Source organism: Pseudophryne corroboree, chromosome 1, assembly GCF_028390025.1.
Source record: "Pseudophryne corroboree isolate aPseCor3 chromosome 1, aPseCor3.hap2, whole genome shotgun sequence".
NCBI classification, from domain to species: domain Eukaryota; kingdom Metazoa; phylum Chordata; class Amphibia; order Anura; family Myobatrachidae; genus Pseudophryne; species Pseudophryne corroboree.
This window is the reverse complement of record NC_086444.1, coordinates 654,964,914-654,992,386: the sequence shown is the minus strand read 5'-3', so window position 1 is coordinate 654,992,386 and position 27,473 is coordinate 654,964,914. Positions and strand designations below refer to the sequence as shown.

Genomic DNA, 27,473 nt, shown 5'->3' with positions numbered 1-27,473 from the left:
GCTAGATGTCAGAATGGAATATATTTGTCTAATGCGTGTCGGGCCTGTTCTATGTGTTTTAAGTGAAAGCTGTAGTGGGTTAGAAGACAGAGGGGCTTCATGTGGGGTAGTAAACATGTGAGTAGCTAAGCCCAAATAGTGTCGCGTCTGGAGATACATGAAAAAATGAGAGTGGGGTAGGTCAAATTTCTCTTGGAGCGCTGAGAAGGAATACATGGAGCCTCCCGGGTCAAATACTTTGGAAGAGTTTGTGAGTCCTTTCTCTTTCCAGAGTCGGTAATTTGAGTTAAGGAGGGACGGGGGGAAAGCTGGATTACCCCATAGCGGGATGCATGTAGATTTCTCAGGATTACATTTAAATTTCTTGTGTAAAGAGCGCCAGTTATAATAGATATCCCTAAAAAGGGGGTTAGCGAGGATGTGGGTCGGGATCAGTAAGGGTTTAGATAGGAGTAATGCCCCCGGGGAGTAAGGAGTGAATAGTGCCTCATCCAGAGCGGAGTCTGTATAGAGTTCCCTGTCAAACAGCCAGTCAGCAGCATATCTAAATAGAGACACCATTGAGTAGGATGCGTAATCAGGAACCCCAAATCCACCTGCGGATTTGGGTGCCATCAGTTTATCCAGAGCGATGAATGCCTTCTTGCCTTTCCATAAAAACCTCGACATAATTTTCCGTAAATATTGAATATCATGTTTAGTAAGGCGGACTGGGAGCATCTGCATGAGGTAAAATATCTTTGGGAAAACTATACTTTGTAACACAGCTATTCTCCCTATCAGGGATAGAGGTAACAATTTCCAGCCATCCAATAGTGCGGTGATACGTGCCAGAACAGGAGTAAAATTTTCTCCATATAGTCTGGAAAGGTTTGCTGGGATTTGAATCCCTAGGTATGTAATCTTAGTGAGGGCTATTTTAAATGAGAGATACGGAAGAAGTGTGGAAATGGTACGTGAGGAGGGACCTAAGGGTAAAAGTTCTGATTTGGCCACATTGATCCTATACCCCGCCCTAACTCCGAATGCCTGTATCATTCCAAGGATCTCTGGGATAGAGGTCGACGGGTCTGAAACAAATAATAGCGTATCATCGGCAAAGAGGGCAAGGCGAAGGTCAACATTTCCTATTTGAATTCCCTTAATTACACTCGATTGGCGTAAGGCAATCGCCAGGGGTTCCAGTGCCACTGCAAATAGTAAGGGTGATAATGGGCACCCCTGTCTGGTACCCTTCTGGATCTCGAAGGGAGAAGAGAGAACTCCATTACAGGATATCTGGGTTTGTGGAGCCGTGTAAAGAAGTTTTAAAAGATTTACAAAATCTGCAGGGAAGCCAAATTGTAGGAGTGTGGAAAAAAGATGATCCCAGTCCACCATATCAAACGCTTTTTCCGCGTCGAGTGAGAGAATAACTGGAAGGGAGGAAGGGGTAGTTGAAGAGGAGGAGGAGGCATAAATGGCAGAAAGTACTCTCCGTACATTGATCTCCGAGTGTCTGCCCCAGATGAACCCAGTTTGATCTTTATGTATGATATGGGGGAGTAATAATTTTATCCGGTTAGCTAAGATTTTAGTAAGTAGCTTGTAATCAAGATTTAAGAGTGAAATTGGGCGATATGACCCCGGTTGGGATAAGTCTCTACCAGGCTTGGGGAGGACTTTGAGGATGGCAGTGTTAAAGTGTTTGGGAAGAGTGTCAGAAGACAGGATCGCATTAAGGACAGATACCAGTGTGTCCCCTATCCGGGGTAAAAGAATTTTATAAAAATCAGCACTAAAGCCATCAGGGCTCGGTGCCTTGTCCCTGTCAAACTGTCCAATGACACTCCGGACTTCCTCTAACGAGATGGGAGCTAACAATGGTGATACCATGGAAGTATGAAGCTGGGGAACAGAAAGATTATCCCAAAAGTCCTTGGGCCATGGCGACTGGGTGGGAGGAGTGGAAAGGGTGGCGCTTGAGGAAGAGGAATATAAATCCTTGTAAAATGATTTCATAATATCAGAAATCTCCTGATTATTAATAGTTAATGTGCCAGCAGGGGTACGCAAAGGATGAGTGACCATGGGAGGGCGGGAACCCGTGAGGAGTGTCGTCAACAACTTGCCCGTTTTATTGCCAAATTTGTAGAATCGATAGTTCACCGAGAATTAATATCTATTACCCATAGAGGACATGAATTCATCAAAGTGTGCTTTGGCTTCAATGTATATAAGGCGATTTTGAGGGGTCGGAAAAGATTTGTATTGCTGATAGGCTGTCGACAGGGGTCTCTGAAACTCTAAATATTGAGAGGCATATTTTTTATTGGTGGCTGAGACATAGGATATAATGTCCCCCCGGAGAACCGATTTTGCAGTCATCCAGAATAGAATTGGATCTTCATCCAAATGGGATGCGTTGTTAGTTTTAAAGGCCTCCCAAGAGGATTCCAATCTTTGCTGAAATTTCAGGGAGTGAGCGAGATAGGAGGGGAATCTCCACAATCTGGGAGAGTGGGATATGTCTGGGAAATGAAGTGTTGCAGTAACTAGGGCATGGTCTGATAAAGAGATTGCCTCAATTTGTGAATCTGATACGTTCGGTAATAGGGAATGGGATAGTAAAATATAGTCTATCCTAGATAGCGTGTGGTGGGCCGCTGAGAGGCACGTGTATTCCCTCTCTGTGGGGTGTAAAGCTCTCCAGATATCTACCGTCTGTAGGCTGTCAGCTAATAGAGGGACCCCAAGTTTGGGTAGTGAAAGAGGTTTTGTCGGTGTGTGGGATCGGTCTAAATAGGGGGAGGAGATAAGATTCAAATCTCCACAGAGTATTAAGGGGTCTGTGAGAAGAGGAGTTAGTTTGGCAAGTAAAGATTGAAAGAAATTTTTGGAATAAATGTTGGGTGCATATACGTTACATAGTGTATAAACTCTACCATTAATCTTAACAGACATTATCACATAACGACCTTCAGGATCAGTAACAGTAATCAGGATTTCAGTGGTCATAGAACATTTCGCCAATATGACAACCCCTCTGGCCTTGGAATTGAAAGAGCTAAAACCTAATACCCGCCAGTTCAGAGCATTCAATTTTGCCATTTCCTCTGGAGTTAGGTGCGTTTCCTGGAGGAATGCCAGGTCTATGTGCTGTTTACCTAAATATAGGAGTATTTTCCACCTCTTTGCTGGGGAGTTAAAGCCCCCGACATTCCAAGATCCCACCATCAGATTAGGCATAGTTCAGAGGAAAGGGCAAAACAGAGGGATTGTAAACTGTCTGTATAAGGGGCATGAGCATCATCACCTGCCTGAGGACGGGGGGTGGGAAAGAGGGAGGAGGGAAGAGACAAAACAGGAGGGAAAAAGAAGAGATGGAAATAGAAAGCAGTAGTAAATAACAGGCCATACAATTGAGAAGAGAATACTTCGGTAAATAGCCAATATTTCTGTGACCAGTGACCTCCGGTCAACGAGCATGGGCGAATGCCAGCGGTAGCGGTCCCGCACCCTGGCATTAAGTGGTGTGCACCAGCAGGAAAGGAGGAGCCCCTCCCCACCGCGATATACATAAACGAGTCCCACCCAGAAACCCCTAGTAATTAAGCTATAGAACCAAATGCTCCAAGAAGCGATAGAATATTATAATATAAGCGATATGCAGTGAGCAGTATCCAGTAGAAAGCCTGAGGCTAATGTAGTGAATATGGCTGTATAACCATGGAAATGCAGCATAATGGGGTATATCCCAGCCATCATAGCGCTTTTTCAATTTGCATCTGCAAAGTAGGCGCGTAGGTAAGAACATTTCACAAGAAAAACAGAAAATCGGTCAAAACTAAATCCAAGAGCAGGCAAAGCAATTGTGGAGTAGCGACGGCTACCATAGTGCCCGTGTGTCATTGTTACTCTAATCAAAATAAACCAAGGCAGTCCATGTGTAATGAATGACTAGACTACAGGTGGTCATTCAGCAGGAAATAATCAATTTGTCGCTGAAGGGAGATCAGAAATGTCCGCGCTGTCTTGTCTGGATACATTACGGAGGTAGGCCGCTGCGTCAGCAGGTGATAGAAAATCTTTGTGGGAGGTACCTTCATAAATGCGCAAGCGAGCGGGGTATAACAGGCCAAACTTGCGACCCTCTGAAACAAGTTGAGTGCAAATAGGGGAAAAAGCTTTGCGGGCCCGGGTCAGTTCCACTGAATAGTCCTGGAATATGAAAAGCTTGTTACCCTCCCATTGGATATCCCTCATTTTGCGAGACGCGGACCAGAATGCTAATTTATGAAGGTAGTTCAGACAGCGGAACAAAGTTACACGTGGGCGCGGTTTGTTGGGGGTGGGCATAGGACCCACACGGTGAATTCTTTCAATTACTAAATCACTACATTCCCGTTCTATATTCAAAATTGCAGGAAGAGTAACACGGGCAAAATGAGCCAGCGCCGTGCCTTTAAGTGATTCCGGCAATCCCACAAGTCTGATATTATTTCTTCTTGCGCGATTTTCCATATCATCCAATTTATTCCATATCTGATAGTTCTCTGTAGTAAGAGATTTCACTGAGTGGTGTAGCCCTTCTATGTCATGTGTTGCAGCCTGCAGTTGAGATTCAGTGTGTGTGACCCTCTGCTGTAAGTGTTGCAGCGGTGTTGTTATATCACTGACAGCCTGTGAAAGCAGGGGGGCCATAGTGGCTTTTATAGCTGCCACAACGTCTCCATATGTTACTGGAGCCTCCGGATCCCGGCATACCTGTGAGCCTGCATACTCGGTCCCCTCCGCCGCGGCTTTCTTGGAGGCAGGAGTGGTGACTTCAGGTCCGAGGCCAGGCGCCATATTGCTCCCGCGCGGCGCTTCTCCAGCCTCGTGGGTGCGCCAGCGGGGGCCTGTGTAGCCGCGGTTACGGGTGTCATGAAGCGATCCATCGTGATCGCGGGTCTCGCCGGGGGCAGTCTGGGCGGTGTGGAGGCTGTAGCAGCCTTGAAAAGGTTCTTTGTAGCGGGCGGCAGGACGGAGCTCCGGCACTGAGAGGCTCACTCCATGGGTCCCGGAACCGGAAGTGGGCTCTCCGTATTTATGTGAACAGAACTGGGGAGGTTCGTAAGTTGAATTCCCCGTTTGTCCTCTATGATTCTCACAAACAGTGCTGGCTGGCTTCAAAACAGACCTTGACCTGGTGGCTCCTTTGACTATTCGACTGGCCTATTTGGCAGCAAGTCTTCTTTATCCCTGCTGGGATCACAGCTCACTCCACTCGTTTGGTGGGAGCTTCTTGGGCAGCTAGCTGTGGAACAACTTTACAAGGCGCCCACACTGTCTTCTGCCTAGACGTTCATCAGATTTTATGCCTTCGACACTTTTGTGTCAGCTGATGCATTTGGGCGTAGTGTCTTGAGCACAGTCCAGGAGCGTACCCGCTCTTGAGGGGACAGCTTTACCAGGTCCCTACGTATTCCTCCTGTGGCCCCTAGTGGGTGAACAAGAAAATGGGTTTATGGTCTTACCTGGGTAAATCCTTTTTTGGGATTCCATAGGGAGCACAGGATACCCGATCTGACACACCTGACTTACAGGATCTTCTTCCTGCACTAATGAGTATGTGGTCAGTTCTCCTGCGAGTCTGTGTGTCTTCCTTCTCCGCTCCTGCCTTGGGATTGTTAACAAAACTGGTGGGGCCGGGGGGGGTGAATATAGGGGAAAGAGAGACCAAGGCATGCTGGGTATAAAGATTGTAATCTTTTGGTGCCTGCTCGCTCCCTCACCTAGCTATACCTAATGTATTTCTCCTGTGCCCCTATGGACTCCAAGAAAATAATTAAACTACGTAAGACCATAAATTCCATTTTTTCCAAGGCACCCCAAAACCAAAAGTTTCTTATTGCAATTTTTTTTTTTTTTTATTAAATATATTATGCTTTCTAGTCATCCTTAGAGTCAGTTACGTGATGGTGGTCAGGGTTGTGTTTTTGTTTGTCCATGTATTTCATGACTGGCAGCAACCAGCATTGGTTTTGTTTATAACAATGACCATAAATAATTTGATTTGGTCCTGGACCACCAACCCCTGGCCCCTGTTCACCCACTTTGGAAACCACTGCATTGCCATTAAAGAAATGGGATTATATTTTACGAACTTTCAGGGGTTAAAAGATGTACACAGTTTTTCATTACTTCAGTCCTATGAATTCCAATTGTGTTTTTAATTCTTGCCAGCTACTGACTGATTTTAAACTATATAGAGAAAGAGAGATAGATAGATAGATAGATAGAGATAGATAGATCTTTTTAGCAATATGACTGTCAACATTCAGAACGTCTGTCAACATTGTAACAGGCTCAATTGTGCCCTGTACTGGCCAACCCTATAAGCACCCGAATGTCATGACATCATTACGTTACACAGAGGAGGAAGGGGTGGCAGCAGTAAGCGCAGCTGTACAGGCTGCCTGTCTGGAGCTTCTAAATGCTGCAGCAGCTATCCAGGCACCCTTTAGCCAGAAATAAGCACTCTGAGGCACAGGGGAGTCCTGGTCCACCGCTTGCACATACCTAGTTACTGCCCTGATGTCAACAAGAGCAATGAGGAAAGCAATGCATTTACTTGGCAAGTCGACTTGATAGTAATGCGATGCGATCTAAAGCATTGCAAGCATGATGGTTACAGATCATATCTAAAGTTCTGAAGCCGGCATGAATACAGTGCTTTACATCGCATTACTGGCATGGCGGGATTAACATACTGCTGCCCCACCCCCCCCCCCCCTTGTATAACATCAGTTTCAGACCAGTAAATCTAAGCAAACACTTTTGGTTTATCGCATCTTTCCTCACATATATATTATATATACTTTACAATATATTATAGTTTGTTACTTACAGCTGCTGCTGTTCATTATTTTGTTAAATTAGTTAATGTAGTTTCTATTTATTTTCACTAGTATTTTATTACCTTAGTGAAGCATATTATATTAGCTATATATTATTTAAAGACGTAACTTTCAGAGCTCTCTAGTGAATTCTACACATTTATCTTCACATATTAGCTATGTCTTGATGTACAGATGTGTCCTCATACACCTAGGGGGTCATTCCGAGTTGATCGCTCGCTGCCAATTTTTGCAGCGCATCAATCAGGCCTCTACTGCGCATGCACCGCAAAGCGCATGCGCGTCGTATGGGTATGGGATCGTTGCTGAGCTATGGATTTAACAAAGAATCCATTCGCACAGCCGATCGCAAGGAGATTGACAGAAAGAGGGCGTTTATGCGTGGCAATGACCGTTTTCTGGGAGTGGTAGCGGAAAACACAGGCGTGTCCGGGCGTTTGGAGGGCAGGTGTGTGACGTCAATTCCGGCACCAAAAAGACTGAAGTGATCGCAAGGGTTGAGTAAGTTCAGACCTACTCTGAAACTGCACAAAAACGAGTTTTATGGTAAGAACTTACCTGTGTTAAAACTCTTTCTGCGAGGTACACTGGGCTCCACAAGGATAGACATTGGGGGTGTAGAGTAGGATCTTGATCCGAAGCTCCAACAGGCTCAAAAGCTTTGACCTTCTTCCCAAGATGCATAGCGCCGCCTCCGTGCACAGGAGCTCAGTTTTGTTAACCAGCCCAATGCAGTAGCAAGTAAGAGAGACGACAACTGCCAGTTGCCACAAACACCACACTATCCCGACAGGAGAAGTGTCAGCGTCTAATGCCATACCAACCCAAAGAAGCTAAGTGCGTCAGGGTGAGCGCCTTGTGGAGCCCAGTGTACCTCGCAGAAAGAGTTTTAACAAAGATAAGTTCTTACCATAAAACTCGTTTTCTGCTGCGGGGTACACTGGGCTCCACAAGGATAGACATTGGGGATGTCCTAAAGCAGTTCCTTATGGGAGGGGACGCACTGTAGCGGGCACAAGAACCCGGCGTCCAAAGGAAGCATCCTGGGAAGCGGCGGTATCGAAGGCATAGAACCTTATGAACGTGTTCACAGAGGACCATGTAGCTGCCTTGCACAATTGTTCAAGGGTCGCACCACGCTGGGCCGCCCAAGAAGGTCCAACAGACCGAGTAGAATGGGCCTTAATATGATCAGGAGCAGAGAGACCAGCCTTCACATAAGCATGTGCAATCACCATTCTAATCCATCTGGCCAGAGTTTGCTTGTGAGCCGGCCAGCCCCGTTTGTGATACCCAAACACAACAAAAAGAGAATCAGATTTCCTAATAGGAGCAGTTCTCTTCACATAGATACGGAGAGCCCATACCACATCCAAAGACCGCTCTTTGGGAGACAGATCAGGAGGAACAAGTGCCAGAACTACAATCTCCTGATTAAGGTGGAACGAAGAAACCACCTTAGGTAGATAGCCAGGACGAGTCCTAAGGACTGCCCAGTCACGGTGAAAAATCAGATATGGGGAACTACAAGACAAGGCACCCAAATCCGACACTCTTCTAGCCGAAGCAATAGCCAGCAGAAACACCACCTTAAGGGAAAGCCACTTAAGGTCAGCTGAACCAAGAGGTTCAAACGGAGACTCTTGTAACGCCTCCAAAACCACCGACAAGTCCCAAGGAGCCATCAGGTAAGGTCGCAATTTTTCTCTGAAACCACACCGACAAGGAAGATATTTGAACCTTGAGGGAGGCCAGACGCTGGCCTAAGTCCAGGCCCTGCTGAAGAAAAGCCAACAACTTGGCTATACTAAACTTGGAAGCGTCATAATGGTTAGATGCGCACCAAACAAAGGGGGTCATTCAGAGTTGTTCGCTCTGTAAAAATCTTCGCATCGCAGCGATTTTCCGCTTAATGCGCATGCGCAATGTCCGCACTGCGACTGCGCCAAGTAAATTTGCTATGCAGTTAGGATTTTTACTCACGGCTTTTTCATCGTTCTGGCGATCGTAATGTGATTGACAGGAAAATAAGATTTTACTCACCGGTAAATCTATTTCTCGTAGTCCGTAGTGGATGCTGGGGACTCCGTAAGGACCATGGGGAATAGACGGGCTCCGCAGGAGACTGGGCACTCTATAAGAAAGATTTGGTACTATCTGGTGTGCACTGGCTCCTCCCTCTATGCCCCTCCTCCAGACCTCAGTTTAGGATACTGTGCCCGGAAGAGCTGACACAATAAGGAAGGATTTTGAATCCCGGGTAAGACTCATACCAGCCACACCAATCACACCGTATAACTCGTGATACCATACCCAGTTAACAGTATGAAATATAACTGAGCCTCTCAACAGATGGCTCAACAATAACCCTTTAGTTAGGCAATAACTATATACAAGTATTGCAGACAATCCGCACTTGGGATGGGCGCCCAGCATCCACTACGGACTACGAGAAATAGATTTACCGGTGAGTAAAATCTTATTTTCTCTAACGTCCTAGTGGATGCTGGGGACTCCGTAAGGACCATGGGGATTATACCAAAGCTCCCAAACGGGCGGGAGAGTGCGGATGACTCTGCAGCACCGAATGAGAGAACTCAAGGTCCTCCTCAGCCAGGGTATCAAATTTGTAGAATTTAGCAAACGTGTTTGCCCCTGACCAAGTTGCAGCTCGGCAAAGTTGTAAAGCCGAGACCCCTCGGGCAGCCGCCCAAGATGAGCCCACTTTCCTCGTGGAATGGGCTTTCACTGATTTAGGATGCGGCAATCCAGCCGCAGAATGCGCCAGCTGAATTGTGCTACAAATCCAGCGAGCAATAGTCTGCTTAGAAGCAGGAGCACCTATCTTGTTGGGTGCATACAGGACAAAAAGCGAGTCAGTCTTCCTGACTCCAGCCGTCCTGGAAACATAAAGTTTCAAGGCTCTGACTACATCCAGTAACTTGGAATCCTCCAAGTCCCTAGTAGCCGCAGGCACCACAATAGGTTGGTTCAAGTGAAAAGCAGATACCACCTTAGGGAGAAACTGGGGACGAGTCCTCAATTCTGCCCTATCCATATGAAAAATCAGATAAGGGCTTTTACAAGACAAAGCCGCCATTTCTGACACACGCCTGGCCGAAGCCAAGGCCAATAACATGACCACTTTCCATGTGAGATATTTCAGATCCACAGTTTTAACTGGTTCAAACCAATGTGATTTTAGTTAACTCAACACCACATTGAGATCCCAAGGTGCCACGGGAGGCACAAAAGGGGGCTGAATATGAAGCACTCCCTTTACAAAAGTCTGAACTTCAGGCAGTGAAGCCAGTTCTTTCTGGAAGAAAATAGACAGGGCCGAAATCTGGACCTTAATGGAACCCAATTTTAGGCCCATAGTCACTCCCGACTGTAGGAAGTGTAGAAAGCGACCCAGCTGAAATTCCTCTGTTGGGGCCTTCCTGGCCTCACACCACGCAACATATTTTCGCCAAATACGGTGATAATGGTTCGCGGTTACTTCTTTCCTGGCTTTTATCAGCGTAGGAATGACTTCCTCCGGAATGCCCTTTTCCTTTAGGATCCGGAATTCAACCGCCATGCCGTCAAACGCAGCCGCGGTAAGTCTTGGAACAGACAGGGCCCCTGCTGCAGCAGATCCTGTCTGAGCGGTAGAGGCCATGGGTCCTCTGATATCATTTCTTGATGTTCCGGGTACCAAGCCCTTCTTGGCCAATCCGGAACCACGAGTATCGTTCTTACTCCTCGCCTTCTTATTATTCTCAGTACCTTTGGTATGAGAGGCAGAGGAGGGAACACATAAACCGACTGGTACACCCACGGTGTCACTAGAGCGTCCACAGCTATCGCCTGAGGGTCCCTTGACCTGGCGCAATATCTCTTTAGCTTTTTGTTGAGGCGGGACGCCATCATGTCCACTTGTGGCCTTTCCCAACGGTTTACCAACAGTAGGAAGACTTCTGGATGAAGTCCCCACTCTCCCGGGTGTAGGTCGTGTCTGCTGAGGAAGTCTGCTTCCCAGTTGTCCACTCCCGGAATGAACACTGCTGACAGTGCTAGAACGTGATTTTCCGCCCATCGGAGAATCCTTGTGGCTTCTGCCATTGCCATCCTGCTTCTTGTGCCGCCCTGTCGGTTCACATGGGCGACTGCCGTGATGTTGTCTGACTGGATCAGTACCGGCTGGTTTTGAAGCAGGGGTCTTGCCTGACTTAGGGCATTGTAAATGGCCCACAGTTCCAGAATATTTATGTATAGGGAAGTCTCCTGACTTGACCATAGTCCTTGGAAGTTTCTTCCCTGTGTGACTGCTCCCCAGCCTCGAAGGCTGGCATCCGTGGTCACCAGGACCCAGTCCTGTATGCCGAATCTGCGGCCCTCTAGAAGATGAGCACTCTGCAGCCACCACAGTAGAGACACCCTGGGTCCTTGGAGACAGGGTTATCAGTTGATGCATCTGAAGATGCGATCCCGACCACTTGTCCAAGAGGTCCCACTGGAAGGTCCTCGCATGGAACCTGCCGAATGGAATTGCTTCGTATGAAGCCACCATTTTTCCCAGGACTCGTGTGCAGCGATGCACCGATACCCGTTTTGGTTTTAGGAGGTCTCTGACTAGAGATGACAGCTCCTTGGCTTTCTCCTGTGGGAGAAACACTTTTTTCAGTTCTGTATCCAAAATCATCCCCAGGAACAGTAAGCGAGTGGAAGGAACCAGTTGTGACTTTGGAATGTTCAGAATCCAGCCATGCTGTTGTAGCACTTCCCGAGATAGTGCTACTCCGACCAGTAACTGCTCCCTGGACCTCGCCTTTATAAGGAGATCGTCCAAGTACGGGATAATTAAAACTCCCTTTTTTCGAAGGAGTATCATCATTTCTGCCATTACTTTGGTAAACACCCTCGGTGCAGTGGACAGTCCAAACGGTAGTGTCTGGAATTGGTAATGGCAATCCTGTACCACAAATCTGAGGTACTCCTGGTGAGGAAGGTAAATAGGGACATGCAGGTAAGCATCCTTGATGTCCAGGGATACCATGTAATCCCCCTCGTCCAGGCTTGCAATAACCGTCCTGAGCGATTCCATCTTGAACTTGAATTTTGTTATGTAAGTGTTCAAGGATTTCAAATTTAAAATGGGTCTCCCGAACCGTCTGGTTTCGGTACCACAAACAGTGTGGAATAGTAGCCCCGGCCTTGTTGAAGTAGGGGTACCTTGACTATCACCTGCTGGGAATACAGCTTGTGAATGGCCTCTAGCACAGCCTCCCTGCCCGATGGAGTCGTCGGTAAGGCTGATTTGAGGAAACGGCGGGGGGGAGGCGCCTCGAATTCCAGCTTGTACCCCTGAGATACTACTTGAAGGATCCAGGGATCCACCCGTGAGCGAGCCCACTGATCGCTGAAATTCTTGAGGCGGCCCCCCACCGTACCTGGCTCTGCCTGTGGAGCCCCACCGTCATGCGGCGGATTTGGAAGAAGCGGGGGAGGACTTTTGGTCCTGGGAACCTGCTGTGTGTTGCAGCTTTTTCCCCCTTCCTCTGCCTCTAGACAGAAAGGACCCGCCTTTTCCCCGCCTGTTTTTCTGGGGTCGAAAGGACTGTACTTGGTAATACGGTGCTTTCTTAGGCTGTGAGGGGACATGGGGCAAAAATGCAGACTTCCCAGCTGTTGCTGTGGAAACAAGGTCTGAGAGACCGTCCCCGAATAACTCCTCACCCTTATAAGGCAAAACTTCCATGTGCCTTTTAGAATCTGCATCTCCTGTCCACTGCCGAGTCCATAAGCCTCGACTAGCAGAAATGGACAAAGCACTTATTCTAGATGCCAGCCGGCAGATCTCCCTCTGTGCATCTCTCATGTATAAGACCGAGTCTTTTATATGCTCTATGGTTAGCAATATAGTGTCTCTGTCTAGGGTGTCAATATTTTCCGACAGGGAATCTGACCAAGCAGCAGCAGCACTGCACATCCAGGCTGAAGCAATAGCTGGTCTCAGTATAACACCAGTGTGTGTGTATATAGATTTTAGGATAGCCTCCTGCTTTCTATCAGCAGGTTCCTTTAGGGCGGCCGTATCCGGAGACGGTAGTGCCACCTTTTTAGACAAACGTGTGAGCGCTTTATCCACCCTAGGGGGAGTTTCCCAACGTGACCTATCCTCTGGCGAGAAAGGGAACGCCATTAGTAATTTTTTTTAAATCACCAATTTTTTATCGGGGAAAGCCCACGCTTCTTCACACACCTCATTCAATTCCTCAGATGGGGGAAAAACTATAGGTAGTTTTTTCTCCCCAAACATAATACCCTTTTTTGAGGTACCTGGGTTTATATCAGCAAGGTGTAATACCTCTTTCATTGCCTCAATCATGCCACAAATGGCCCTAGTGGACATTAAATTTGACTCATCGTCGTCGACACTTGCATCAGTATCCGTGTCGACATCTGTGTCTGCCATCTGAGGTAGTGGTCGTTTCAGGGCCCCTGACGGCCTTTGAATCGTCTGGGCAGGCACGAGCTGAGAAGCCGGCTGTCCCGCATTTGGCATGTCGGCAAATTTTTTATGTAAGGAGTCGACACTTGCACGTAATTCCTTCCATAAATCCATCCACTCAGGTGTCTGCCCCGCAGGGGGTGACATCACATTTATAGGCATCTGCTCCGCCTCCACATAAGTCTCCTCATCAAACATGTCGACACAGCCGTACCGACACACCGCACACACACACAGGGAATGCTCTTAAAGGAGACAGGACCCCACAAAAGCCCTTTGGGGAGACAGAGAGAGAGTATGCCAGCACACACCAGAGCGCTATAATAATACAGGGACTAACTGAATTATGACCCTTTATAGCTGCTTATTGTATTAAACTGCGCCCAAATTTAGTGCCCCCCTCTCTTTTTTACCCTTTCTGTAGTGTAGACTGCAGGGGAGAGTCAGGGAGCTTCCTTCCAGCGGAACTGTGAGGGAATAATGGCGCCAGTGTGCTGAGGGAGATGGCTCCGCCCCTTTTTCGGCTGCCTTTTCTCCCGCTTTTTTCTGTATTCTGGCAGGGGTAATTACCACATATATAGCCTCTGGGGCTATATATTGTGGTTATTTTGCCAGCCAAGGTGATATTATTGCTGCTCAGGGCGCCCCCCCCTAGCGCCCTGCACCCTCAGTGACCGGAGTGTGAAGTGTGTATGAGGAGCAATGGCGCACAGCTGCAGTGCTGTGCACTACCTTGGTGAAGACTGAAGTCTTCTGGCGCCGATTTTCCGGAACATCTTCATGCTTCTGGCTCTGTAAGGGGGACGGCGGCGCGGCTCCGGGAACAAACACCAAGGACGAGTCCTGCGGTCGATCCCTCTGGAGCTAATGGTGTCCAGTAGCCTAAGAAGCCCAAGCTAGCTGCAAGCAGGTAGGTTCGCTTCTTCTCCCCTTAGTCCCTTGATGCAGTGAGCCTGTTGCCAGCAGGTCTCACTGTAAAATAAAAAACCTAATTTAAACTTTCTTTCTAGCAGCTCAGGAGAGCTCCTAGTGTGCAACCAGCTCGGGCCGGGCACAGAAATCTAACTGAGGTCTGGAGGAGGGGCATAGAGGGAGGAGCCAGTGCACACCAGATAGTACCAAATCTTTCTTATAGAGTGCCCAGTCTCCTGCGGAGCCCGTCTATTCCCCATGGTCCTTACGGAGTCCCCAGCATCCACTAGGACGTTAGAGAAATGGGTGTTACTGGGCGGAAACAGGCCGTTTTATGGGCGTGTGGGAAAAAACGCTACCGTTTCCGGAAAAAACGCAGGAGTGGCCGGAGAAACGGAGGAGTGTCTGGGCGAACGCTGGGTGTGTTTGTGACGTCAAACCAGGAACGACAAGCACTGAAATGATCGCAGATGCCGAGTAAGTCTGGAGCTACTCAGAAACTGCTACGAGGTGTGTAATCGCAATATTGCGAATACATCGTTCGTAATTTTAAGATGCTAAGATTCACTCCCAGTAGGCGGCGGCTTAGCATGAGCAAATCTGCTAAAATCCGCTTGCGAGCGAACAACTCGGAATGACCCCCAAAGTAAGAATGCCAGACCCTATAGTAAATCCGAGCAGAAGCCGGTTTCCAGGCGCGCAACATAGTTTGAATGACCGCCTCAGAAAACCCATTAGCCCTTAAGACGGAAGCTTCAAGAGCCACGCCGTCAAAGACAGCCGGGCTAGGTCCTGGTAGACACAGGGGCCCTGAGCGAGGAGGTCTGGGCGTTGTGGAAGTAAAATTGGACGCTCTGACGATAGGCCTTGCAGGTCTGAGAACCAGTGCCGTCTGGGCCACGCTGGAGCTATGAGAAGCAGAATTCCTTTTTCTTGATTGAACTTCCGAATTACCCTGGGCAGGAGCGACACCGGAGGGAATACGTACGGCAGCCGAAACCTCCACGGTACCACCAGCGCATCCACGAATGCTGCTTGAGGATCCCTTGTCCTTGCTCCGAAGACCGGAACCTTGTGATTGTGTCGAGACGCTATCAGATCTACGCCTGGAAGGCCCCACTTTTCCACTAGGAGTTGAAACACTTCTGGATGGAGGCCCCACTCGCCAGCATGCACGTCTTGACGACTGAGAAAGTCCGCTTCCCAATTCAGGACTCCCGGAATGAATATTGCCGATATGGCCGGTAGATGGCGTTCTGCCCACTGTAGAATCCGTGAGACTTCCTTCATTGCTAGGCGGCTTCGAGTGCCGCCTTGATGATTTATGTAAGCCACTGTGGTGGCGTTGTCCGACTGTATCTGAACAGGACGGTTCTGAATTAAATGCTGGGCTAGGTTCAAGGCATTGAAGACCACCAGCAACTCCAGAATATTGATCGAGAGGAGGGACTCCTCCTTGGCCACCGCCCCTGAAGGGAGTGTTGCTCCAGCACCGCGCCCCAACCTCTTAGACTGGCATCTGTCGTCAACAGGACCCAGTCGGATATCCAGAACGGATGGCCCCTGCACAGTTGTTGGTCCTGGAGCCACCAGAGCAGCGACAGACAGACCTCCGGAGTCAATGAGATAATTTGAGACCTGATCCGGTGAGGCAGGCCGTCCCATTTGGCTAGAATCAGCCTCTGGAGAGGGCGAGTGTGAAATTGAGCGTACTCCACCTTGTCGAATGCTGACACCATGAGGCCCAGCACCTGCATCGCCGAATGTATCAACACTTACGGACGAGATAGGAAGCAACGAATCCTGTCCTGAAGTTTCAGGACTTTCTCCTGAGACAGGAACAACCGCTGGTTGTGAGTGTCCAATAGTGCTCCCAGATGCACCATGCTCTGAGCAGGGATCAGGGATGACTTCTTCCAGTTGATGAGCCACCCGTGGGCTTGTAGAAACCAGACCGTCACATCTAGATGACGCAGGACAAGTTCTGGGGAATTTGCCAGGATTAACAAGTCGTCCAAATACGGCAGTATCCTGACCGCTTGACGGCGGAGTACCACCGTCATCACCGCCATGACTTTTGTAAAGACTCGCGAAGCCGTTGTTAAACCAAAAGGTAACGACCGAAACTGGTAATAGCAGTTGCCAATCGCAAATCTCAGGTATTGCTGATGAGACACTGCTATAGGAATATGCAGGTAAGCATCCTGTATATCCAGGGAGAACATGAAGTCCCCAGGTTCCAAGGCCAGAACTATAGAGCGAAGGGTTTCCATCCGGAACTTGGAAACCTTCACAAACCTGTTCAATGCCTTGAGGTTGAGAATGGGCCGGGAGGACCCATTCAGTTTCGGGACTAGAAACAGCGGAGAATAGTACCCCCGGCCCCTCTGCGCAAGAGGCACCTGTACTACGACTCCTGTATACAGGAGGGTCTGTACCACCGAATGTAGAGTGTTTGCCTTTGTCTTGTCCAACGGGACATCTGTCTGGCAAAATCGATGAGGGGGGTCGGTTTTTGAAGGCTATGGCGTAACCTCGAGTGACGACTTCCCGTACCCAGGCATCTGAAGTGGTCTTCAACCATTCCTGGGTATACCCTAGAAGCCGGCCCCCTACCCTGGGATCCCCCAGAGGGAGGCCCGCCCCATCATGCGGCAGGCTTATCTGTCTTGGATGCTGGCTGACGGGCCGGCCAGGCTCTTTTGGGCTTAGGCTTACCAGGTTTGGAAGTGCGGGCCTGCTTGTTGTACGCCTGACCTTTTGCTTTACCTGAAGGACGAAAGTGGCGAAAGGAAGTACCTTTAGCCTTCGACACAGAAGGAGCAGTACTTGGCAGACAGGCAGTTTTAGCAGTAGCCAAGTCAGCCACAATCTTATTTAAATCCTCCCCAAACAGAATATCTCCCTTAAAATAAGAATTTACTCACCGGTAATTCTATTTCTCGTAGTCCGTAGTGGATGCTGGGAACTCCGTAAGGACCATGGGGAATAGACGGGCTCTGCAGGAGACTGGGCACTCTAAAAGAAAGATTAGGTACTATCTGGTGTGCACTGGCTCCTCCCTCTATGCCCCTCCTCCAGACCTCAGTTAAGGAAACTGTGCCCGGAAGAGCTGACATAACAAGGAAAGGATCTGGAATCCAGGGTAAGACTCATACCAGCCACACCAATCACACTGTACAACTTGTGATAACCATACCCAGTTAATAGTATGAACAACAACTGAGCCTCAGTAACAGATGGCTCATAACAATAACCCTTTAGTTAAGCAATAACTATATACATGTATTGCAGAGAGTCCGCACTTGGGACGGGCGCCCAGCATCCACTACGGACTACGAGAAATAGAATTACCGGTGAGTAAATTCTTATTTTCTCTGACGTCCTAGTGGATGCTGGGAACTCCGTAAGGACCATGGGGATTATACCAAAGCTCCCAAACGGGCGGGAGAGTGCGGATGACTCTGCAGCACCGAATGAGCAAAGGCAAGGTCCTCCTCAGCCAGGGTATCAAACTTGTAGAACTTAGCAAATGTGTTTGAACCCGACCAAGTAGCAGCTCGGCAAAGCTGTAAAGCCGAGACCCCTCGGGCAGCCACCCAAGAAGAGCCCACCTTCCTTGTGGAATGGGCTTTTACTGATTTAGGATGCGGCAATCCTGTCGCAGAATGAGCTTGCTGAATCGTGTTACAGATCCAGCGCGCAATAGTTTGCTTTGAAGCAGAAGCACCCAGCTTGTTGGGTGCATGCAGGATAACAGCGAGTCAGTTTTCCTGACTCCAGCCTTCCTGGCTACATAGATTTTCAAAGCCCTGACTATATCTAGTAACTTGGGAGTCCTCCAAGTCCCGAGTAGCCGCAGGCACCACAATAGGTTGGTTCAAATGAAACGCTGATACCACCTTAGGGAGAAATTGGGGACGAGTCCTCAATTCTGCCCTGTCCATATGGAAGATCAGATAAGGGCTTTTACATGACAAAGCCGCCAATTCTGACACACGCCTAACTGAAGCTAAGGCCAATAGCATGACCACTTTCCACGTGAGATATTTTAGCTCCACGGTCTTAAGTGGCTCAAACCAGTGGGATTTCAGGAAATCCAACACAACATTAAGATCCCAAGGTGCCACTGGAGGCACAAAAGGGGGCTGAATATGCAGCACTCCCTTAACAACGTCTGAACTTCAGGCAGTGAAGCCAGTTCTTTTTGAAAGAAAATAGATAGGGCCGAAATCTGGACCCTTATGGATCCTAATTTTAGGCCCATAGTCACTCCTGACTGTAGGAAGTGCAGGAATCGACCAGCTGGAATTCCTCTGTAGGGGCCTTCCTGGCCTCACACCAAGCAACATATTTTCGCCATATACGGTGATAATGTTGTGCTGTCACGTCTTTCCTAGCCTTTATCAGCATAGGAATCACTTCATCCGGAATGCCCTTTTCCGTTAGGATCCGGCGTTCAACCGCCATGCCGTCAAACGCAGCCGCGGTAAGTCTTGGAACAGACAGGGCCCCTGCTGTAACAGGTCCTGTCTGAGAGGCAGAGGCCATGGGTCCTCTGAGATCATTTCTTGTAGTTCTGGGTACCAAGTTCTTCTTGGCCAATCCGGAACGATGAGTATAGTTCTTACTCCTCTCTTTCTTACTATGCTCAGTACCTTGGGTATGAGAGGAAGAGGAGGGAACACATAAACCGACTGGTACACCCACGGTGTCACTAGTGCGTCCACAGCTATCGCCTGAGGGTCCCTTGACCTGGCGCAATATTTTTTTAGGTTTTTGTTGATGCGGGACGCCATCATGTCCACCTGTGGCCGTTCCCAACGGTTTACAATCTGCGTGAAGACTTCTGGATGAAGTCCCCACTCTCCCGGGTGGAGGTCGTGCCTGCTGAGGAAGTCTGCTTCCCAGTTGTCCACTCCCGGAATGAACACTGCTGACAGTGCTAGCACGTGATTTTCCGCCCATCGGAGAATCCTTGTGGCTTCTGCCATCGCCATCCTGCTTCTTGTGCCGCCCTGGCGGTTTACATGGGCGACCGCCGTGATGTTGTCTGATTGAATCAGCACTGGTTGGTTTTGAAGCAGGGGCTCTGCTTGACTCAGGGCGTTGTAAATGGCCCTTAGTTCCAGTATATTTATGTGTAGTGAAGTCTCCTGACTTGACCACAGTCCTTGGAAGTTCCTTCCCTGAGTGACTGCCCCCCAACCTCGGAGGCTGGCGTCCGTGGTCACCAAACCCAGTCCTGTATGCCGAATCTGCGGCCCTCGAGAAGATGAGCACTCTGCAGCCACCACAGCAGACACACCCTGGCCCTTGGGGACAGGGTGATCAACCGATGCATCTGAAGATGCGATCCGGACCATTTGTCTAACAGATCCCACTGAAAGATCCTTGCATGGAACCTGCCGAAGGGAATTGCTTCGTAAGAAGCCACCATCTTTCCCAGGACTCGCGTGCAGTGATGCACCGACACCTGTTTTGGTTTCAGGAGGTCCCTGAGCAGAGATGACAATTCCTGGGCCTTATCCACCGGGAGAAACACCTTCTTCTGTTCTGTGTCCAGAATCATGCCCAGGAAGAGCAGACGCGTCGCAGGAATCAGCTGCGACTTTGGGATATTCAGAATCCAGCCGTGCTGTTGCAACACTTCCTGAGAGAGTGCTACGCTGACTAACAACTGCTCTCTGGACCTCGCCTTTATAAGGAGATCGTCCAAGTACAGGATAATTATAACTCCCTTTTTTCGAAGGAGTATCATCATTTCGGCCATTACCTTGGTAAATATTCTCGGTGCCGTGGACAGACCAAACGGCAACGTCTGGAATTGGTAATGACAATCCTGTACCACAAACCTGAGGTACTCCTGGTGAGGTGGGTAAACAGGGACATGCAAGTAAGCATCCTTGATGTCCAGCGACACCATAAAATCCCTCTCTTCCAGGCTTGCAATAACCGCCCTGAGCGATTCCATTTTGAACTTGAACTTCCTTATATAAGTGTTCAAGGATTTTAAATTCAGAATGGGTCTCACCGAACCGTCTGGTTTCGGTACCACAAACATTGTGGAATAGTAACCCCATCCCTGTTGAAGGAGGGGAACCTTGATTATCACCTGCTGGAGGTACAGCTTGTGAATTGCCGCCAGTACTACCCTCCCTTTCCCTGGGAGCAGCTGGCAAGGCTGATTTGAGGTAACGGCGAGGGGGAGTCGCCTCGAACTCCAGCTTGTATCCCTGAGATACAATTTGTACAGCCCAGAGATCCACTTGGTAGCGAACCCACTGGTTGCTGAAGTTTCGGAGACGCGCCCCCACCGCACCCGGCTCCGCCTGTGGAGCCCCAGCGTCATGCGGTGGACTTAGAGGAAGCGGGGGAGGATTTTTGTTCCTGGGAACTGGCTGCCTGGTGCAGCTTCTTTCCTCTACCCCTGCCTCTGGGCAGAAAGGATGCGCCTCTGATCCGTTTGCCTTTCTGAGGCCGAAAGGACTGTACATGATAATACGGTGCTTTCTTAGGCTGTGAGGGAACCTGAGGTAAAAAGTTGACTTCCCGGCTGTTGCCGTGGATACGAGGTCAGAGAGACCGTCCCCAAACAATTCCTCACCCTTATAAGGCAAAACCTCCATGTGTCTTTTAGAATCAGCATCAACTGTCCACTGCCGAGTCCATAATACTCTCCTGGCAGAAATGGACATTACATTAATTCTAGATGCCAGCAGGCAAATGTCCCTCTGGGCATCCCGCATATATAAGACGAAGTCTTTTATATGTTCTATGGTTAGCAAAATAGTATCCCTGTCGAGGGAATCAATGTTGTCTGACAGGGAATCAGACCATGCGGCTGCAGCACTACACATCCATGCTGAAGCAATAGCAGGTCTCAGTATAGTACCTGAGTGTGTATACACAGACTTCAGGATAGCTTCCTGCTTTCTATCCGCAGGCTCCTTTAAGGCGGCCGTATACTGAGACGGCAGTGCCACCTTTTTTGATAAGCGTGTGAGCGCCTTGTCCACCCTAGGGGATGTTTCCCAACGTAACCTGTCCGTTGGCGGGAAAGGGTACGCCATCAGTAACCTCTTAGAAATCACTAGTTTCTTATCGGGGGAACTCCACGCTTCCTCACACAATTCATTTAATTCATCAGATGGGGGAAAAGTCACTGGCTGCTTTTTCTCCCCAAACATAATACCCTTCTTGGTGGTAACCGGGTTAATATCAGAAATGTGCAATACATTTTTCATTGCAGTAATCATGCATCGGATGGCTTTTGTAGACTGTGCATTTGTCTCATCCTCATCTACACTGGAGTCAGACTCCGTGTCGACATCTGTGTCTACCATCTGAGCTAGCGGGCGTTTATGAGCCCCTGATGGCCTCTGAGACGCCTGGGCAGGCGCGGGCTAAGATCCCGGCTGTCCCAAGGCTGCTGCGTCATCGAACCTTTTATGTAAGGAGTTGACACTGTCGGTTAAGACCTTCCACATATCCATCCAATCTGGTGTCGGCCCCGACGGGGGCGATACCACACTTATCTGCCCTTGCTCCGCCTCCACGTAACCTTCCTCATCAAACATGTCGACACAGCCGTACCGACACACCGCACACACACAGGGAATGCTCAGACTGAGGACAGGACCCCACAAAGTCCTTTGGGGAGACAGAGAGAGAGTATGCCAGCACACACCACAGCGCTATATAACACAGGGATTTACACTATACTGAGTGATTTTTCCCAATAGCTGCTTTTATCTTATTTGCGCCTAAATTTATGTGCCCCCCCCCTCTCTTTTTTACCCTTCATGTACAGGATACTGCAGGGAAGAGCCTGGGGAGCGTCCTTCCAGCGGAGCTGTGAAGAGAAAATGGCGCTGGTGTGCTGAGGAAGAAGGCCCCGCCCCCTCAGCGGCGGGCTTCTCCCGCGTTTTGTGTATCTTAATGGCGGGGTTTTTTGCACATATACAGTTTTCCAGACTGTATTATGTGCATACTGTGCCAAAAGGTAATCTAATTGCTGCCCAGGGCGCGCGCGCCCCCCCCCCCCCCAGCGCCCTGCACCCTACAGTGACCGGAGTGTGTGGTGCGCAGTGGGAGCAATGGCGCACAGCTGCAGTGCTGTGCACTACCTTAATGAAGACCGGAGTCTTCTGACGCCGATTTCATCTCCTTCTCTTCTGTCTCTGCAAGGGGGACGGCGGCGCGGCTCCGGGAACAGACGATCGAGGTCAGGCCCTGTGTTCGAACCCTCTGGAGCTAATGGTGTCCAGTAGCCTAAGAAACACAAGCTAGCTGCACGCAGGTAGGTTTGCTTCTCTCCCCTCAGTCCCACGAAGCAGTGAGTCTGTTGCCAGCAGATCTCACTGAAAATAAAAAACCTAACAAATACTTTCTTTCTAGCAAGCTCAGGAGAGCCCACTAGGAGCACCCAGCTCTGGCCGGGCACAGATTCTAACGGAGGTCTGGAGGAGGGGCATAGAGGGAGGAGCCAGTGCACACCAGATAGTACCTAATCTTTCTTTTAGAGTTCCCAGTCTCCTGCGGAGCCCGTCTATTCCCCATGGTCCTTACGGAGTTCCCAGCATCTACTAGGACGTCAGAGAAAAGGGAGTACCTCCAGGGTTTTTCTAGAGTCCAGATCCACAGACCAGGATCTCAGCCACAATATCTGGCAAGCCAGGACTGACGTAGTAGAGGCCTTGGCTGCCAGGATACCGGTATCAGAAGCCGCCTCTTTAATATAACGAGAAGCTGTGACAATATAAGACAAGCATTGTCTAGCATGGTCAGATAAGATTTCAGCATCTAACTCCAAGGCCCATGCGTCAATGGCCTCTGCAGCCCAAGTAGCTGCAATAGTGGGCCTTTGTGCAGCACCCGTGAGGGTGTAAATCGCTTTCAGACAACCCTCCACACGTTTATCCGTAGGCTCTTTTAGAGACGTGACGGTGGTGACCGGTAGAGCTGAGGAAACCACCATCCTAGCCACATGTGAGTCCACTGGAGGAGGTGTTTCCCAATTCTTAGACAGCTCCGGCGCGAGGGGATAGCGAGCCAGCATCTTCTTTTGAGGCACAAACTTCGTACCCGGGTTTTCCCAGGGTTCCTGACGTATATCAAGTAGGTGGTCAGAGTGAGGTAAAACTTGTTTAATCACCTTCTGACGCTTGAACCTATCTGGTTTCTTAGGAGGAACGGATGGCTCGGGATCATCCGTAATCTGTAAAATTAACTTAATAGCCTCCAAAAGATCAGGAACATCCACATGTGAACCACCCTCCCCATCAGCCGTATCTGAGTCAGAACCTGTGGGGTCAGTGTAAGTGCCGTCTTCATCCGACGAGGTGTCAGTGACAGCAGTGGATTGCGAGGAGACAAGCGCTCGCTTAGAGGACCCCTTGGACGTAGGCGAGCGACGGTCAGACTTTATAGTAGTCAGGGACTGGTTCAACTTCTTTAATTGAGCAGATAAATCGCCCGCCCACGGCGGGTTAGCTGCAGGGATCACAACGGTTGCACCGGCATTGGGGGTCCCATACGGGGTGTTAGTTTATGAACTAGCGTATGCAGAAGCGTGGAAAAAGCGGCCCACGGCGGGTCATTATTTCCCCCGTTGCCACCGTCCCACGAGGGGGGGGGGCAAGGAGCCCTTAGAACCAGATCCCAAAGCTGCTATATTCTCCTCATAGGTATCTGCGGCTTCAGCAACACCGGCAGTGTGTTCAGCCCCAGAGCCGTTACCCTCAGAAGCAGACACGATATAACTTGCAGTATCAGGTAACACAGTACAATTTGTCAGCAGCACAATACCTCTAGCCCAAACCCCTGCGCAGTGTAGTCAGCACCAGCAGAGATAAAAGGAGAGATATGGTGACTAAATCACAGAGAAAAATAAGTAATACAGTACATCTTTGTGAAAATCCTATATTAGATAAAACCTGACGCCCCAAGCCCCCTCAGGTTATAGAATATAGGGATAGCAGGTTGAGTGAAAGACACGAAATGGACAGCACTCAGCTATCAAATGCACACACAAATAGTCACAGTCTGTACAATGCAGAGGTGATTACTAACAACAATACTGCACTGGACTAGCTTACACAGCTATATAACAATGGTTGCGGTATGAAAGATAGATAGTGTCTAGTTAGACAGTCAATAGATAGACACCATATGTTAGACTAGGGGTGGGCAAAATACGGCCCGCGGGCCGGATGCGGCCCGCAAACCGATCCTGTCCGGCCCACTGCCTTCCACCAGCGAGCAATGACAAGCAGCCCGAACGGCTGAGCTGCTTGTCATTGCTCTGAGCTGCAGTACCTCCAAGCTGCCGGCGGCGCCTCTCTCCCCTGCTGCGTTGTAGCAGCCTCCTCCTCCTCCAGAGTCCCCAGTGACAACGGCTGGGTTCAGCCAAAAAGGGGCGGAGCTACACGGGACCTCAGGGGACGGAGCTACACGGGACAAGAGCCAGACTTGTACAGAATAGATCCATCCTTCCTGCCACTGCCAGCCAGCCAGCCAGATCAGTAAAGTTAATGGGAAAAGTGAGTGAGAGAAAAAAAGGTAGGTGTGTGTGTGTGTGTGTGTGTGTATTTGTGTGTGCGGGCAGTGGCGTCAGTCTGTTTTTAGGTTTGGGGGAGAGATCTTTAGCTCTCGCTGCACCAACCCCTCCCGTGTTCTGTCACCATGTCACCCCCGTGTTCTGTCACGTATAACCCCTCCATGTTCTGTCACTCTCACCCCCTACGTGTTCTGTCACCGTGTCACCCCCCCCATGTTCTGTCACTGTCACCCCCCGTGTTCTGTGCTTCTGTCACTGTGTCACACCCCCCCGTGTTCTGTCACCGTGTCACACCCCCCCGTGTTCTGTCACCGTGTCACCTCCACGTGTTCTGTCACCGTGTCACCCCACCGTGTTCTGTCACCGTGTCACCCCCACCGTGTTCTGTCACCGTGTCACCCCCACCGTGTTCTGTCACCGTGTCACACCCACCGTGTTCTGTCACCGTGTCACACCCACCGTGTTCTGTCACTGTGTCACACCCACCGTGTTCTGTCACTGTGTCACCCCCCGTGTTCTGTCACCCCCCCATGTTCTGTCACCGTGTCACCCCCCCGTGTTCTGTCACCGTGTCACCCCCACCGTGTTCTGTCACCATGTCACCCCCGTGTTCTGTCACGTATAACCCCCCAATGTTCTGTCACCCCCCCTGTGTTCTGTCACCGTGTCACACACCCCATGTTCTGTCACTGTCACCCCCCCCATGTTCTGTCACTGTGTCACCCCCCCCCCCCGTGTTCTGTCACCATGTCACCCCCACCGTGTCACCCCCACCGTGTTCTGTCACCATGTCACACCCCTGTGTTCTGTCACCGTGTCACACCCCCGTGTTCTGTCACCGTGTCACCCCCCCGTGTTCTGTCACCATGTCACCCCCACCGTGTTCTGTCACCGTGTCACACACCCCGTGTTCTGTCACCTTGTCACCGCCACCGTGTTCTGTCACCGTGTCACACACCCCGTGTTCTGTCACTGTCACCCCCCCCTCCCCGTGTTCTGTCACTGTGTCACACCTTTCCCCAGGGGCCATAAGACACTGGATAATTTGCTTGCTGCACAATAATTATCCTAAATAAAATGTTAATGTGTAAAAGGGGGCTCTACCTGCTGTAATGTGTAAAAGGGGCTCTACCTTCCATACTGTGTAAAAGGGGCTCTATCTGGTGTAATGTGTGTAAGTGGCGCTGTGTGGCGCAATTTGACTAATGGAGACTATTGTGCAGCCTAATATGTATCTGTATTATTTTTTGCCCACACCACTTCCACATGAAGCACGTCCCTATATTTTTGGCAAGTGGGGGGAGCTGCTATTTTGTATGTGGCCCTCGGATACTGACAGGAAATGTCAAGTGGCCCCTCAGCTGAAATAATTGCCCACCCCTGTGTTAGACAGACATTAGGTCAACAGGGTCAAAAGGTCGACAGGGTCAAAAGGTCGACAGGGTCAAAAGGTAGACACCATGTTTTTTGCATTTTTGTGGTTTGTGTGGATAGTTTTGTCATCTGGGACCCCCAATTGTAGAAAGGCATACGCTCGCCACAAGGTTTATAACCAACTCTATGCCGACATGGATAGAGAAAGTATGAAATAATCCAAAAACATGTTACATTTAAAAAAAAAAACATTTGTCTATCTTTTTTATGTCGACCTTTTGACCCTGTCGACCTTTTGACCATGTCGACCTAATGTCTGTCTAATATATGGTGTCTATCTATTGACTGTCTAACAAGACACTGTCTATGTATCAAGCGGATAGGATAACAATAGATATAACAGTACACAGTAAGAACTGGATGCATATCACAGGGTAATTGTACTATAAACCCCTGACTAAATGCACTCTTTCTTAACGAACACTGACTAAAAAAAGGCAGGTAGAATACTTAAGTGTCTTGTAAAGTCACAGCACTGACAACCAGGCGGGTTTACATAGGAGGATTTCCCCAAGCATTCCCAGGAACAGTGAGCTGAGGGATAATGGCACCGCAGACACTGCCAGGGAGGGAGAGACCGATATGCAGCTCCAGGGCGGGAACATTTGCAGAAAATGGCGCCCTGGAGCTGGGGGAGGGGCTTCAGGTCTAAGCTCTATCCCCCTGCTGGCAAAACCACCGGGTACTGCGGGCTCTAATAAAACGGTTTACAGAGAAAACCTGACCTGTCCCATGCCCTGGTGATCTGTACTGCCACAGTGTCCACCGGCCGCGCCGGATCGCGATAAAGTGCACTTACCTCCTCACGAAGTGCGGCCACGCGATCCCGGAGAGCCCCAGCCGTGTGTGACTAACTTGGAAGAAAACCGGAGCCTCCTGCTGTAGGTACCCGGCAACCAGGGCTCGGGAGTGTACAGCGCCGCTGGGGGAGAGATGGAGCTGCAGCAGGCAATGTCTACTGACATCCAGCACAATCTGTGCCTCTGCTGCAGCCCTGTAGTCTTCTTTTTTCCTCAGAAAAAGCTTTTACTGGAGCTGCTGTGAGCAGCTCTTCCTGTTACATGCTTGCACTGCAAGCACCAACTACAAACTGAGCTCCTGTGCACAGAGGCGGGGTGATATAGGAGGCGGCGCTATGCATCTTGGGAAGAAGGTCAAAGCTTTTGAGCCTGTTGGTGCTTCGGATCAA

At 49.6% G+C, this 27,473-nt stretch overlaps 1 protein-coding gene across 1 annotated transcript in view; it reads right to left on the bottom strand.

Annotated features, from left to right (window-relative positions):
- The window catches only part of POLR1E (RNA polymerase I subunit E), a 140,794-nt gene that overhangs the window by 8,708 nt on the left and 104,613 nt on the right, over positions 1-27,473 (bottom strand). The window lies entirely within an intron of this gene.